Consider the following 17,202-nt stretch of genomic DNA (forward strand, 5'->3'; position numbering starts at 1 on the left):
TTAGCCTTGCCTCAGCCCACACAGGAAAAAGAAAACCATTATGAATACATTAACACCATTTCGTGAAACCGTCTTATAGTGAAGTATATGGTAAACCTCATTTTACTACCTCTTGACGAAATGAGATATATGAACAATACTCGCTTTATAACAAGAACCGTATTCTAACTGATAGACGTATAGTGAGATCAGCTCTAATGTGTAACTAATAATAAATTTTCTCCAGATGTACAATTAACATTACACGTAATGGCATTGCGTCATAAATAAAACAACTAATAATAATAATAATATGTGACCATCGACCATTATTACATTGTTATTACCAAGCTATCTTTGCTGCATATTCTCTGCCATCAAGACTGAATTTTAGTATGTCTCGACATTTGTTATATAATCGATATTGTTATGACACAGACAAGTATTTAGTACTCGAAATTAAAAGCACGAAAAGAATTGCAGGTGACGAAATCAAACAAGGAAAGTTAATCCTGATGCCCATATAGTTAATTCTGGTGCCCATAAGTATATTCTTCTAGTTGGTGTGATGCTATGTAATGACATTAAATCAGTGATCAATTAAACTAACATGGAATATCATGGCAAGGAAAAACTGTAGGGCATGGGATCACAAGTAAACAACTTTTAATATTAGCCAGCACTATGGGGACATATTCAGTTTCACGCTGGATAAAAACTATAGCTCTCTGAAGTGATGATGGGCATTCAGGTAGCCAAAGATATAAAAGTTTGCAGCCTAAATCAGGTTCGAAAATATATACTATCTAAAACACTACTTGATGATTATAGTGTTTGTCTGTTGGTTATTGTAGGCGACATCAAAGTCCGACGTTGGTAAGCTTATGAGTCACGTGTAATTTGAGAGAGACATTATTCTCTCAAACATTACAAATTTTAAAAATTGTTCTACAGCTATACTCATATCTTTATATCAAAAATTGTATTTAAATTGCTTTCTAAAAGATATAACTGAATTAATACATGACGTTACATGATTAGTGTGGATCCGACAAATACGGAGCCGCTTCGAGACTAATCACTTCACGTGATAATGTGTAATTTTGCGCGATTAGGTGATACATGTTGTTGTCCTGGGGTTTCTGAGCACAATATATTCTGCATATAGCGGCCAGTATAACTGGTGGAAGATGAACTCGTGAAAACCACGTTAAGAACCACTGACCCACATGAAGCTTTTGGCAGCTTTCTCACATACCAACATTAGCCGATCTTGGGTCTGGAACCCATGCTAACAGCCGAAACATAACAGTGATCGGTAAACGCCAAATCTTTAGACCTCTCAGCCACCCTTGACTCCGGCGATAAAAGGGGGAAAAAAACGATAACAACAATAAACAAGATATGTTTCAAACACTACTGAATTCATTTCATATTCAATCATTCCATGCAATTTATTTTTCTAGAGAGTAACGTGAAGGTGTACCGTATTTCATTTTAGGGGTTGGGGACATTGACTGGTCTTGGCCCTAAAATCGATTGTAAGGTCCTGCAGGAACAGAACATGTCTTGGGGGCTAATTTTTGTGGATGTCGTCCTGAAACACGAATTTGAAGACTCAGTGAAAGATTATGCCACGTATAACGAGGTAAGCCACTGCACATATTTTACTGTTGTATTGCTATAGATTAACAATGCTTCTAGCATTTTATAAATCAACAGCAATTCTATAATCCAGCAATAAAATATTAGCTTAAGATCGTGTTTGGTTTCTTTTAAAATTTTAAATAAGGAATTGTGAATAATTTTATATTGTTTCAATGCACACGTATCGATAATAAGGTATCCATTAGCAGTAGCTTCCACTCGCTGACCCTAATCGAGATAGTTGAAATAAGTAAGGATAGAGAGAAGAGAATAAAAGCACAATGTATTGAAACTTTAATAATGCTGTAAATGAAGGAATAATAATAATGCTAGTACATGAAAATTAAAGCAAATACTTACTCAAATCAATCCATCATTCGAGTACAACTGTTGTTGAGTAATGTAAATCCTCCTCAAAGCACATTTTATCTATGTATTTGAAATCCACGAGAACAGCAGGCCTGTAAAATATTATCGCCTGAGGCACTATTATGAATGTGTCACTGTTACTATTGTAACACTGTTTATACACTACTTACAGCAGATTGTTTAAGCTCAGACTTCACTGGTTTTCAAACAAAGTCACTGTATCAACGTCTTTTCAATCAAATCTCGTGATGCATACATATGCTAGTTAGGTACATATTCCCCATATTGCAGAATTAACCAAGTCCGGCTTTCTCAAAACAACTGAGCGTTAAGTTCAATAATTTGCGTTTCGTCACTTCAGCGGTATTTAACCTTTACGCGTCGCTTGCGAACCTTTTAAACCGAAGATAATAATGCATACACCGATAACACTGCTCGTTACTCATCAATCAAGATTTCTTGGAACACTGCCACGGGGCTACATCATGGCAAATACTTTATGTCCCCAACTGTTACTTCGTTGTAGTGAATGAAATGCTTTGGGAATGAAAAGAAAAATTTAATTGTCAGAGACAGCCAACAGAATTAAAACAAATGTTTGCCAAATCAAAGTTTTACTTCATTGAAACAGAGATCTGCAGTTGATATAAAAATGTTTTCAGATGTAATATTAGAAAACTCAGTTAAATTTAATAATGATATATATTTAAAGTTAAAAAAAGAAGTAAATTGAATCTTTAATAATGTAATTTTTTTACATAGATAGGGTTGAAGTGCAAAGCATTAACCATAGCCCTTTCGAAGAATAAACTAAGAACGAGAACAACAGTACATCGTCAGAATAAAAGGGTTGAAAATATAAAATTATGACAAGTGAATAAGCAGTTACATAACTATTCAGGAGCACACTTAAAAGTCCTTATTTGCTGATAATGAATATTTAAGACAAAGCAGGAAACTTTATTTCATATGCTTTCAACTGTCAGGAATTAATTGTTCTAGCTAATTATCCAATATTCATGGAAATTATGCTTTCAACTGTCAGGAATTAATTGTTCTAGCTAACTATCCAATATTCATGGAAATTATTACGCGAATCAGATAATGCTAATACATGTGTAGACTTTACTGTGAAATAATTACAATTGGAATCATATAGCTATGGCTGTACAGGGGAAAAGTGTGTCGAGACAATGTATAATTTAAAATGTACGTACGATATCCTGTAGGAATAGGTTTCGAGTCATTGACGATTCCACTAAAACCGATTTCTTCAGACAAACATATAAAACTGAATCATTAGATTCAACAACAACCCGAAAAATTCAAATAATTATGCATTGTAGTAATTTATATAATATGTACAACAAACTGCATATTCTGTGTCAAAGAACAACCACACGCTCATCACGTGAAGTATAAAGTCTATTCTAATTCTTAAAAATAATTGTATAAACGTAATCGACTTTATTGTATCAATAATTTGATGCACTTTCCTGACACTTTACACGGCATGTGTTGAGTGGATTTTGTTAATAAAAAAAATCGATTTTAAATTGAAAATGAATCTTTGAAAGACTGATTTTGCGTCACAGTTTATTTCTGTGACCTGGAACTGCATACTTCATGTAGGTTTTGTGGATTTGTGTATAGGCATTGTATGTTTATAGACAAAATAACCTACTTGTGTTGCTGTGTCTGAAAACACTTATCCATCAGCAACATCAATATGATGACCCTAACAGAGAAATCGTATTGCTATCAAATTTAATCTCAATCCTATAATCGTATTGTCGGGTCTGCTGTTGTTACCCCCACCCCCAAAAGAAATATAAAAGTGTCAATTTGTTCTGAATACAGCTTTTCATAATATGGTACACCTTCAATAGAACAATGTCCTTTGTAGCCATAAAGGATACCACCTTAGTCTTCTAATCAAGTACAGGATTCACATAATCTTACAACCATTTAATAAAAAGGGTGTCATGATCATACATGCTTATATCAGGAACTGTGTTATAACGAAGGGACGTATGGCGAGGGTCTGCTGTAATGTGCTACTAACCATGAATTTACAACTGATCTACAATAAACATTCCACCTATGATATTTTGGCATGATCTCTTTTAAACAACCCCAACCCCCAGCTAGTATCATTTTTGATTTTCTGGCACCAGCGAATAACAACACAGATATATATTCCGCTTTGCTTCGGCGCGTACTTACAAATAAAACTTTGTGCACATAGTAGAGTATTCCGCTCTAAAACAACAAAACCATTACATGACCCCATTTCAACCATATAATTGTTAAACACATACATGAAAGAAACAGCCGAGCTTTTTTCTTCTTATATCACCGAGTATGCATCACCTTTAACGGACGCGGAGTCATATTATGTGACCTTCCTTCATTACCGTACTATTATTAAATAACGCTCTGTGGCATATGTTCACCATCATCAAGACTGGATTTCAGTATAGCTTGACATTTGAAAAATAACTGATACCGTTTATTGCTTTAAAAGTCTTTAGTATATAAACTGCCGACATAAACTTGGAAGGCGGATTGCGTAGCTGACTAAGAAGGTCAATCTAGAGAGATATTCACTCTAAATTACAGCAATAACTCTTTGAAGTATCAGGGGTATTCATACTTACCACATAAATAACAGTATGCTTCTTAAATCTAAGTAAGTCATCGAACATGTCTGTCATCAAAAACGCTACTTGTAGATAATAATCTTGGTGCTGCTAGCTGCTGTGGGCGAGAAAAAGTATTTAAAAAACTCTTCTTGGCCCTAAAATGTAATATAAGGAAATTTGGTCTATTGCTTGTTCCATTAAAAAATAACACATAAGAATGAGCATTTACAGGATTCTTAGAATGTTTATCCATTCATATTTACTTGTACATTGCGTTACGACTTTATGGTCTTAAACTAAGTAACCAACAAAGAGCAAAACCCAATAAGTTTAGTAAAATTCAATAAATAAGTGTGTTCCCTCCAAGAAAAACAAAGTAAAAATGTAGCAAAAACTTACAGTATTGTGAAAGTCATTCCAATTAGTCTCAACAGATCTTTTAAAGTCAGAAAATAAAGAGTTCCGAATGAATTTATGTGATGTTTCGAATGAATTCCAATCTTGAATGTGCTGACGTACCCATAGCCTCGAGTAGAGTTTATGTGTGTAAGTCTTCATATAGCAGAATGATATAATCCAGAATGTCTCTAAATGAATTCACAATAATCCCAAATAATGATTTAGCCCAAAGTATTATTGAGTACTTTGTAATTCCAGTGAATAATTTTTATTAATGGCTGTAAATTGTAGTGATTATCTTAAGATAGATTTTGCTTACGTGACTAGGGTATGTGTTAGGAGCATTAAAAGCGTAAGATTATATAGGATTTATAAATAGATGCCTACGTTTGTGTTTACAGTTACTATTATTAATCCTAAAAATAGGACTTGTTGACAACTTTGGGTTTACTTTTCATACAGTCGGCATAGAAGGTGTATATAAGGAGAGAAATGAGGTATCATATTCATTCTTATTTTTTGCGTTTTTCTTATTTCTTGTGTTCCTGTTTTAAAATAAAGTCTACAGACGTGTTTTGTTGTACTTACATATCATTTGAGAGGGCAAAATGCATATGTTTGGTCTCTTCAAGGGAAATATAAGGTCCTCGTTGCAATATAGTATTATTCTGAAAGTAATATAAATTATTCAAAGCTGTTCTTAACAACGCCAAAGTAACGATTATTGATGGACCATTACAATTACGGTTCTGAAATATATTTAGAATCTTTCATTCTCTGGGACGTTGATAGAATTTTCTCAGGATTTACACAACAGTAAGTTGCTCTCATATTTTCATTTAAAACATTGAAAATTAAATTATTTGTTAGGTTTTACAAAACATGATGGTTTTGCTTCTCTCTGTTACTTAATTTATGACCATACAGTCTTAACAGAAGCTATGGGTTCGTCAGGGATTTAAATTTCAGAATCTTTCAGAGAAACTGAACTTTCTTTATTGAAATTTTAATTCCTTTAATTTGCATTTTTCTTTTCCATGATCTTTTGATTGTACATAGTGAGCCATCAAGCTTTAACAATGTCCTCTAAAATGTAAACCTTTATTTTAAATCCTACTCAGGAACGGTTAGAGCCCTTGAAAAAGATTGAATTGCTCCAAGTTTCCAGACAATAGCAATATGATCTTTCTGAGGAAAAACCTTTGTTAAAACAAGAAATAAAAAGTATTTTGATTCAATATTTGGTAGAAAAGAATGTTTAGGATAAATATGCATAGGATTTTATTAGCAAGGTCTCCATCAGGCTCTAACTTGCAAGCAATGGAATTGAAATTAAAAAAGAAAATTGAAATAGAGTTAAAAACTTGAGCTTCAACTACAAAATGGTGAAAGAGAGATACAAATTCAAAAAGAAGAGAAAGAATGGAAGTAAAATTACAAATATAACTTCAAAACGAAGACAGAGAGAAGGAAAAAAGAAAATGCATATGCAGTTGCAAATGCAAAAAGAAGAAAGAGAGATGCAGATGCAGGAAGAAGAAAAAGAAAGAGAAAGGGAACATCGACAAATGAAAATGCAATTAAAATTAAAGGAATTAGAAGCGACAAGCATAAATCACCCCGCTCATGAAAGTTCAGATTATGATGTTACAAAAAATAACATATTAGTATCCCTTTTTAACGATAAAGATGTAGATCAATAGTTTTTGCATCTTGAAGAAAAGAAAGCAGAGAAATTAAACTGGCCTAGAGAAAACTGAACTTTGCTATTACAGAGTGTACTTACTGGAAAAGTTCGTTTATTTTATACTTCACTGTCAGTAGAAGCAATCTGTTTATGGTTCGGTCAAGGAATATATCTTGAAAGGTTATGATTTTGTACCTGAGGCACAGCGACAAAAGAAGAAAATAGCCAAACCCATGTCGAGTTGCTAGGGAAAACTAACAACTATTGGACAGGTGATGTGCACCAAAAACGATTGGTACAGATTATGGCAAACTTGGACAACTCCTATTAGTCGAAGAGTTGAAGAACTGCGTCCATAATTAGGTCAAAATTTACTTTGATGAACACGAGAAACCACCTCAGTCTCAAATGAGTACTTATAAATTTAAATCTCTCACAGCTAATAAGAATCAAACGTCTGATAAGACTGACAAAAAATCCTTATATATTCCAAGAAAATAAGCCACGTTGACTCAGATTGCATTATGTTAAAAAAGTAAGCAACCCAATCAAGAGAGGATTGTTCCAAATGCTCTTGTTTCTTAGAGGTCACGTTTATGGTGCAATCCATTTTGTGGAGCCAAACAAACCCCAGTCCAATTTCGCTATGGAGGATTATGATCCATTTATGTTGAAAGGTTCCGTATCCCATATTAGTGATCCTGTCAATCCTATCCCTATTAAAAATATTAAGGGACACAGTAGCTTCTCGGAATCTTTGATTTGCCTTTGTATGAGAAGTCGTCTTCTAAAGGTGTTCTTGTTCAGGGAATAGAATGCGGTTTTATTTTCATCCCGCTCCATAACATCATACTTAGTTTCAAGACCAGAAGATCGGCTCTGTGATTTCTTTGCCCATTGAGAGTGTTCATTCATTTCTTGGCAGTGACTCAGCTGAAGAAAAGGCTCATCAGCAACATATTCTAGCATTCGACGAACCTTATATCATAATGATGATAGACTGTGTCGGTTCCTTACCTAAGTCAATAAAAATTTTAAAAGAGAAACTTCTTTCAAACGAAGATACAGAAATGAACCTTCTCAATTATGTTTCTAATTTTAAATATAAGTTGTCGAAGCCTTGTGTTGTTTCAAGAACTATTATGAGCTCCACTCAGGCAAAAATGAAATTAAGGTATGACAAATATACAAAGGAAAGGAGTTTTAGTCTGGTAAAAGGTTTCTGGCTTTCTTACCCATACAACAAAATCCTCTTCGGGCTAAGTACTATGGTCCTTACGCAGTTGAAAAGAAAGTAAGTGAATTAAATTATATCAGCAAAACTTCTGGGAGGCGAAAACTAAATCAACTTTTCCATATACATATGTTGAAGAAATATGTTGCTAGCGATAGCCAGATTTATCATGCAATCAATGTAGTTGTGATTGTCCCACACAGTGGGAATTTAAATGATCTAATGCAATAGGACTGTAGTGACTTCTGAGCAGCCAATCTTTGGAATTCAGCAATTATGAATTTACTAGGCCAGAAACTTTAACATCTGCAGCAATAAAAAAGAATGAACTAAAATTGCTGTTACTTGAGTAGTAGCACTTGCTTCCAGATTTTTCTACACATGACACTGAAATTGTATATTCCACACCAGCGAAACAGCATCGGTGTAAGATGAACCCTCTCAAATCTGAATGTTCAGAAAGGTTCATACTTAAATCCATACATAGTAATTTCTGTTTGTGTTGCTGTGAAACGACCTAATTAATGGAAAATACTAAACAATTCCACTTTTTGACCTTAATTAATTCTAAAATAGAAATACGGTTCTTTAGTTTTGAGATGGTAAATTCCATCTTTTAATGTATTACGAAAATCAAAAAACAACACAATATTTTGTAGTTGATTGTCAAATTAATCTAACGTTGTATTAGTGTCATTCAACCCAGAGTTACAGAAGTACTTTTTAGTTCCGTTTCATTGTTTACGTTAGCTAATGATGACTTTATACTTAAATCCTCATTTTTGTAATGTTTTATTTTATTAAGAGGTTATTGATCTGCATATAATTTACTATCTATTATAAGCATTTCAATTATGTCTTTGTTATCATCACTCATTTTCCATATTACCGATTCTGTATTAGTGCTAGAATGTATGTGTTCTTCTAAATTATTATTGTTTCTCTGGATTTTTTCAGAGTTTAATGTTTCATCTAAGTTGTTAATGTGTCTTTCAATCCTGCCAATGTTTTCTTCTTCTAACAATTGTGTGATTTATGTTAAATTTTCGAAGATTTTTTTATGTTTTAGGATCTCAATATATTTTAAATGAGCTATTTCATTATTTAAATCTGATAAATATTTTATGGGCAGTTTCATAGATCTAATGGACCTTTCAGAAATTTTAACCGTTGTTCAGTAAATCCACTATTCTTATAGTATCTTCTTCAATATCATTCTTTCTCAGGTATTCTGAACGTTTAGCTGAAATACTGGGGGCTTTTTTACGTTGTCCTACCTTTCAAATTTTGCGGACCATCTTGGAAGTCCTCAATCGATCTTTTTATATCTTCATAGGTCTGTTTTTTCGTATCGTCTAATTCTTCCTTCAGTAGACGAAGTTGTGATTGTAATGCATTGATACTTTCATCCACGTCATTTCCGAAGGCTGTACACACAAACACAAACACACATATCCATATATTTCTCCCTCTCTCCCTTCCGCCTCTGTCTATCTCTCTCTCTTTCTATATATATATATATATATATATATATATATATACAATGTCATCAAAAGTGGAGATCTTTATTTCAGTCATATTCAGGACCAATTAGACTGAGAAAAAAAGATTAATTGCATCAACTTGCCAGAAAGTATAATCTTTCTGAGGCAAAAACGTCTTTAACGAATCAAGGAATTAAAAATATTTTGGTCCAATATTTGGTGGAAAAGAATGTTTGGATAAAAGTGCTTTGGTTTCGATGAGTAAGTATGTATCAGATTCTAACATAAAAGTAAAATAATTAAAATTAAAATACAAGATAGAGTTAGAGTAAAGAAAGGTTGCACTTCAGAAAGAGGAGAAGCACATGCAGATAGATAAAGAATAAAGATAGAGGAGAATGCAATTGAAATTGGAGATAGAGGAGAGAGAGAAACAAACGCAGTTACAGAACGAAGATAAACAAATGCTGTTGGAGAAAGAGGAGAAAGAAAAACAAATGCAAATGCACAAAGAAAAGGAAGCCAGCGAATTGCAAAGAGAAAGAAAGAAGGAAGAACGGGAATATCAATTTACATAAAACGATTTACGCTCGCGTAAGGACATTTATGGGATGTGTGATTGGGTCTACAATTTCCCGCCAGATTTGTCGTGTAGCGCGCTGCCAAGGGCCAATATATTTAAAGCTTTCAATCACATGTTCTGCTCAGCCAATCGCAATACTCTCGCTCCGGCAGCGCGCGGAGGGATTCTCTCTGATAGGGACTGCGGCGTCAGTTGAGCCAATTTCCTTATGGGGTGCGGACGTGTTTCCTTTTTTCTGTAGAAATTTTCTCTCCGTTGTTATCGGCTCACTTTGTTAGTTACCTTCCTCATTTCCTGGAATTTGGACCGAGCCGAATCGTCCTGGAAGTTAAGTATTTACTTACATTAACTTGTTTCCATTCCCCAAATTCTGCTAACGTTTCTTATATTATACATTAAGTCACATTCATACTGGGTCATTCCATCTGTAAAAGATTGCAGTATCATTTGAAATCAGAAATAGAAGATTTTGATATTCGGCGCTATTCTAAAATTTATATGCATGGGGTTGGGGACAGAATAGTCGACACAATTATCTGACTCGATCTCTCTGTCGTACGCAACATTAAACTAGAGAACCATATAGTTAAACGTAGATATACTTCCCATCGTCTCGTGCATAAATTCCTTTCAGAAATATAATAGCCTAAGAGTAATTGCAACGACTCCACGTTTGTTGCAAACTTCAATAGCTCAAATGGTATAGCATTAGTGTGCCAAATTGTTGCACTTAAGTTCAAATATCCAAATTAATTTATCTCCAAATTCGCGGTCTATTAATGGGGGTATATGTATAACCCTAGTCTTTCGGTTTGGTTGATTTATTCATCGGTCTGATATTGCAGCATAGGTGCACCTTCCTAATACCAGGGTTCATACTGTCTTTGAAGGTCTTTGACAATTTGGGAAAAATGAGGTATCATTTTCAAGGCCTTGAAAGTTTGGGAAAATCAAGCTGATTACTCTGGAGTCTTTAGAAGTATTTGAAAATTGAAATAAACCCAAACATTTTAATTTGTTTCCATAATCACAAATCAAAATGTCCAGTGTTGTTAGATTTAGATGTAGTCGAGTTTTTCTGGTTTCTTTCTTTTGATGACCCGTTCAGTTTCATTTCATCATTAAACAATATTATATCTTTGTTTTCTCATATAACATAACTTGTATACAAAAAATGTTAGCGAAACTAGGTCTTGGAAATCTATATTTGTGGTCTTTGAAAGTTTGGGAAAGTCTTTGAATTCGTCATTCTTAAATTCTGTATGAACCCTGTGATACGCTTTTTCTGTCTTTTTGTACCTTTATTATGTTGTGTCGATTATGGACGAAACGTTGTAACATATTGGAAGATTGCATTTTCTGTCGATGGTCGGTCGGAGGAGCCGTTTGTGGAATAATAACAAACATTTCCAACATGATGGTGTCATACTTTGTTAATACTTTAGGATTGTTCGAAATTCGAACTTTGTCGCCCAATTTTCGGTCAATTCGTTCTGCATAATTGTGTTGACAAGGGGTCTTTCGGTTTGGTTGGTTTGTTCATCAATCGGATTGACAATATAAGTGCGCTTTCCTGATTTAACTTTACATGGTTTTGTGAGGTCTTGTGTGGCTTTCTCAGGCTTAGCAGTATTTAGTTGGACCCTTTTCTTTTAATTGGTTCCGTACCATTGGATTGTGTGGCAGCCAGCTGGTTCCGTACCACTGGATTTTATGTTAGCCTTCTGTTTCACAGTTGATTCCGTATCACTGGCCTGTTTGTTTACCAGTTGGTTCCGTACCACTGGATTATATGATTACCAGTTGATTCCGTATCACTGGCCTATGTGTTTACCAGTTGGTTCCGTACCACTGGATTTTGTGATTACCAGTTGATTCCGTATCACTGGCATGTGTGTTTACCAGCTGGTTCCGTACCACTGGATTTTGTGATTACCATTTGATTCCGTATCACTGGCATGTCTGTTTACCAGTTGGTTCCTTACGTTTTACGGTTGCTACGAGTTTCATGCTTGGCGTACTTGGGTCCCGCACCTCACTACTTGACACTTGATTAGTCATTCATGCTTTCTTCTTCCACCACTTCGCTCCATGTTAATGGGTATTGTGTTTCCAAGCTCCTTTAGGCCCACTGACCTGTAATTGTTCTGTTGATACTGGTGATGTTGCATTCCGCACCTTAAAACAATGACCCATAATTTTCATAATGTTCAAAGTTTGTTCTTTTCTTCATTTTTCTTTCTCACTATTACCAAGTTTGTGCCTCATCTCACTACAGTGAACAGTGGTGTTCATAACATTATAATAAGGGTTATTCATTTGCAACGATTGCTACGTAGTAATACACTGAAATGTATGTAAATAACTTTATCTGGCATTCGTTACAGAATGCCCCTTACACAGAGGGCTGCGTTGCAAATGGCAGTGAAGAGAGCCAGACAATCAAGGTCCAAAATCCAAGAGGCGGTGAATAGGTCCATAAAGAAGGCACCATTGTCAACGCCAACGGCCGCCAACCCTCAACCTGGATCATCCAGCGAAGGGGCTTGGATGGACCCCAATCTTCTTAATATCATAACTCAAGATCCGACAGGCTCACCACCCAAGTGACACAGGAGGTCGATGACAAATATGATCAGCTGGTAGCTATGCGCAGGCCGTCCACAGAAAATGGTCCACAAACTGGGTTTCAACTTGGACCCTCCGTAGCAACAGACAACAAACCAGCAGCCTCCATGGTGTCCCGGGCCATAGTGGAAACCAAGGCTTCATTTACAGGTACAGCGGTGGATACAGCTAACGTTGTCCAAATCGTTTCTACCTCGGGGGGCATTCACAATCAAAATTTGTAAGCTCGTCGTTCACACCATCAACTCTAATCCCTGATAAAGTTAAGGCAAGCAAATGGGCGGACTCATACATAGGTTTTTCTACTCTCATGAATAACTCGCAGGATGCTAGTTTCAAATTTCAGTTAGATACGCACAGTACTGGCCCTGAACTTAGCATTGTTCCAAAAATGAGGAACGTCCAAATCACAGTAGGACAGTGGATTCTCGCTACATGTATAAAACAGCTGGTTAGAGGGTGTTTTATGGCAACAACAGACATATCAGATGCTTCCATATTCTTCATATTTGTCCCATGCAATATCATTATTTTGGCTTTTTGTGGTGGAACATGTATTGTTTTGACAAATGCTTACCAATGGGTTGTAGTTCCCGTTGCAAGATATTTGAGACCTTTTGCAATTATCTTCAATGCGAACACAAAGTTATCTATAACATACATGACGCATATTTTGGACGAGTTTTGATACTAGATGCAACTCGTGTCCAATGCCAGCAGAAGCTCGATCTCTTCCTGACTGTATGTGCCGACATCGGCGTTACTATGGCTGCGGATAAAACATTTACCCCATCAACAACCATGACGTAACTTTGATACGAATTGGATTCCGTGAGAATGGAGGTTCGCCTTCCCACGGACAGACTAGAAAAATGTTATAAACTCGTACATTTATATCTTGCTTGAAATAAAATTACTCTCAAGGAGTTGCAATCCATCATATGTACTTTTAACTTTTCTTGCGCAGTTGTTTTGCCGGGACAAGCTTTTCTTAGGCGACTCATCAACTTGACAATTGGCATCGCAAAACCACATTAGATTAACAAAAGAGGTAAAGAAGATTTAAGGGCCTGGCAAAACGTTTTAACCGGTTTTAACGGTAGATCCTTATTATTACCTGACGTTTGGCTGACCTCCGACACGTTGGACTTGTACACAGATGTTTCTGCCTCAGTCGGATACAGTGCCATCCGGGTCACACACTATTTCTATGGCATCTGGAATCAGACATGGGCATATCAAAATATAACGCTTCTAGAATTCTACCCCATCGTTCTGGCAGTTGTGGTCTAGGGAGAACACTTGTCCAATAAATGTATCTATTTCCACACTGACAATCAAGCCTTAGTTGAAACCATAAACAAACCATCCTCTAATGACACAAAAATCATGGATTTCATTCGCAAATTTGTACTCTTGCCTTAAATTAAATATCTTGGTCATGGCATAATATATATTGGTAAGCGGGCTTGGACGCTATATAAAGAGTTCACATCTGACAATTTGACCGTGTTCTCTCTATCAGTTTAAATAACCAATATGGCCCTTTCAGATGCATTTAAGAAATGCATAAGGTTAGGCAAAAAGGTCTCAGCTTTGTAACCCTTTAATCACTTTTTATAAGATCGCTACTTCTCCGTCTGCTAATTCCTCTTTCAGGTCTCGTGGGTTTCACAGACTTATAACCATGGGCATCGACCGTGCTTTGCTGGGATATCATTCACTCGACCCGGACTAATCTATGTCTACCTGTATTTTCGACCGCCAGGAGCGTACTAGGATACTTAACAGCTCCGGAAGACCAACAGCGCATTCAGGAAGTACGCGCCTCCGTTTTAAAGTTTCTTCCCAATCCTCCATACATGCTGGATATATCCTAACTACCGGGGAGTATGAGGGTACTCTACTGCCCCGGCAATACAGAATTCATCGGTTTAATTTTGATCAACATTTATCTTTTCTTTGATGCTGGACATTTTTGTTCTTTGCCCCACCCTCCTTTTTGTGGCTGCCAGAAATACAGCAAGCTCTATTTGCTGTATTTCTGTTTATGGCTGTTGCAGCCTCAAAACATGTCTGTATTATATGCTATGTCTCATTGTTCAATTTCTTAGCACGTTTACGCTATAGACTTTGTCCTCATAGTTATGTTATGCTGCAAATACATAGCAAATATTTGGTTTACTAATATCATGTATGTTCAATACAAAGTCACGAAAGTGGCCAGCATCAAACACAACGTTTGTCTTTGTTTTAATTATGTACACATATACTTTGACTTTGTAATATTTGCACGACTGACCTAGGGTATTCTGTCCTTTCGCTCTCTGTCTTCCTCTTGACTCCATCGATGTCGGAAAGAGTAGGCTGGTGCATGTACATTTCATTTTACAATCTCATAAAACAAGTTAATAATACAAACCATCGTTCTCATTCACTTTCGTTCTGACAATAACTTGCACCCCTCTTCTACATGTGCATGAACACATCAAATAAAAGAGAATTAGAGATGGCAAGTGATATGCACGTTCACGCTTTACATAAATATTCAAATTTTGATTTTACTAAGAATATTAGGTTAGTGCCCCCTTTTATAGAAAAAGAAGTAAACAAATATTTCCTCATTTTGAAAAAATAGCTGTAAATTCGAAATGGCTAAGGGAGCATTGGATTCTATTATTACAGAGTGCATTTTTCGGCGAAGCCCGAGACATCTATGCTTCCCAATAAGTATCGCAAAGCGCTGACTATCATCAGGTTAAGGAATGCATTTTAAAGGATTATGAGTTAGTCCCTGAGGCTCGTTGGCAAATATTCTGGAACTATACAAAAGAAGTCTTCTAATTTTTCCCTAATTGCTGAACCCATGATAAAGTTATTGAGCAAGAAAACCAAGTTTCATTGGACTGTCAGGAGGCTTTTGATAAGTTAAAAGCCATTCTTAATAGTGCACCAGTTCCTACAGGTCGAAATGTCAGCCTATCATTTAAACTTTTGTTGATGCAAGTAATATTGGGGTTGGAGCAATATTGATTCAAAAAGATAAAAAATAGTGTGTTATTTTTCTAAGAAATTAAAAAAAGCATAAGAGAAATTATTCCACAATCACGAAGGAATATTGTGCTTTGATATTGACACTGTAGTATCTTTAGTTTACATTAGTTCAGCTCCTTCCCCGATTGTGATGTTTAGTGATCACAACCCCTTGCTTTCATCGGCAAGAGAAAAAACAAAATCAGAGATTTTTAAGACTGAGTTTGGTTTGTTGTTACAGGAATATAATATTGACATTAGGAACATTAAATGAAAAAGAATTTAATAGCAGATGCACTTTCACGTGTTTAGAGAAATATATTATTTCATGTGTAATTTGTATCAATCATAAGATTTCATCTTATGCTATTTTTTTAATAAACCACATGTTTAACTGACATATGGTAAAAAGAAAGCTTTATTCAATAAATCTTTTTTTTTCTTTTATGGGGGAGTATTATGTATATTTAATTTAATTATTTGTCTGTTAGTTTTAAATTTATTTTTTATTTTCTTACTTGCTATTGTAATGTAATGTTTTTTCAATGGACTTGACCTTGTCCAGAATTGAGTTTAGTTATGTTTAACCTGACTGAGGTTTTAATTTTTTTCTCTTTCATTGATGTAAGCAACTAGCAATAGCTTGATTATCCTCTATAGGAAACGAAACAGTGTATTTAACTGCTGGTCTTATTAAAAAAATAAGAGACAGTTTTGGTGAACAACATTTTTTATATATCTTTTCAGAGTAAGAATCATTAAATGGAGTCAAGGTCATACCTAGACTACGTGATATTTTATAATGTGCTAATTGGTAACAAACCTCTATTTTTACAGAAGAATGAGCTTTGGAACCTCATCCGGTAATCTGTTTCGGTCTTAATTAGTCTTATCACTGATGCTTTGATAAAGATTTGTCAGTTGTGCTTTAATATCTTGCACTTTAAATTGTGTTATGTTGTGACCAGTTTGGGCTTAATTGTATTTTCTTCAAATTCTTGAATTCAAGTGATTATTGTCTCTGGAAATTCAGAAGTTTTGGATAAAGACATTCATTGGAATTTATACTGAATCCAAATCTGGAATAATATTTTTGGGATTCAACAAGCGACTGTTGGCACATGAGCACTTTAGGTGATTATAAAAGGAGCCCTCGCCTTCAAATGTTGATCTCATCGGAACTTGAACTCAGTTTCAATCAGGACTTTTATTACTAGGACTTGTGTTTCTAATTCTTCGATAACAATTTGAATTTAATTCGCAATACCGTAAGTTCTTTTTTCTTACTATTCACTTCCTATTCTAGGGAAACACATTATTTGTTACATTTTACAAAGTTTGTTGCTTTCACTCTTTTCTGTTACTTATTTTAAGAACATAGACTCGTATCACTATAAATTAGGTAAGGAGACCAAACGTATGGTCCTTTGTGTATACAATACAATGGTATTTTGAAGGGGTATGGGGATAATAAAATAATCATTTTAAGTATGCATATACACAATAAAGAGCAG

General features: G+C 35.1%; 1 protein-coding gene and 1 long non-coding RNA gene across 2 annotated transcripts in view; one reads left to right on the forward strand and one right to left on the reverse strand.

The window, feature by feature from the left end:
- LOC149799826 (uncharacterized) overlaps positions 1-2,293 on the reverse strand; it is a 61,291-nt gene extending 58,998 nt beyond the window's left edge. Inside the window, exon 1 of the mRNA XM_089959241.1 lies at positions 1,987-2,293. The gene's annotated coding sequence lies outside the window, so the exon portion shown is untranslated. The remainder of the gene's footprint in view (positions 1-1,986) is intronic.
- LOC149799827 (uncharacterized) lies at positions 1,098-17,175 on the forward strand. The gene is made up of 3 exons (XR_016421241.1): positions 1,098-1,627; positions 12,415-12,805; positions 14,315-17,175. It is a non-coding gene; the product is annotated as an uncharacterized LOC149799827 (long non-coding RNA).
- The last annotated feature ends 27 nt before the right edge of the window (positions 17,176-17,202 follow it).

The sequence above is a fragment of the Sinohyriopsis cumingii genome, chromosome 5 (assembly GCF_028554795.1).
Source record: "Sinohyriopsis cumingii isolate HCF-2022 chromosome 5, ASM2855479v2, whole genome shotgun sequence".
In the NCBI taxonomy this organism is placed as follows: domain Eukaryota; kingdom Metazoa; phylum Mollusca; class Bivalvia; order Unionida; family Unionidae; genus Sinohyriopsis; species Sinohyriopsis cumingii.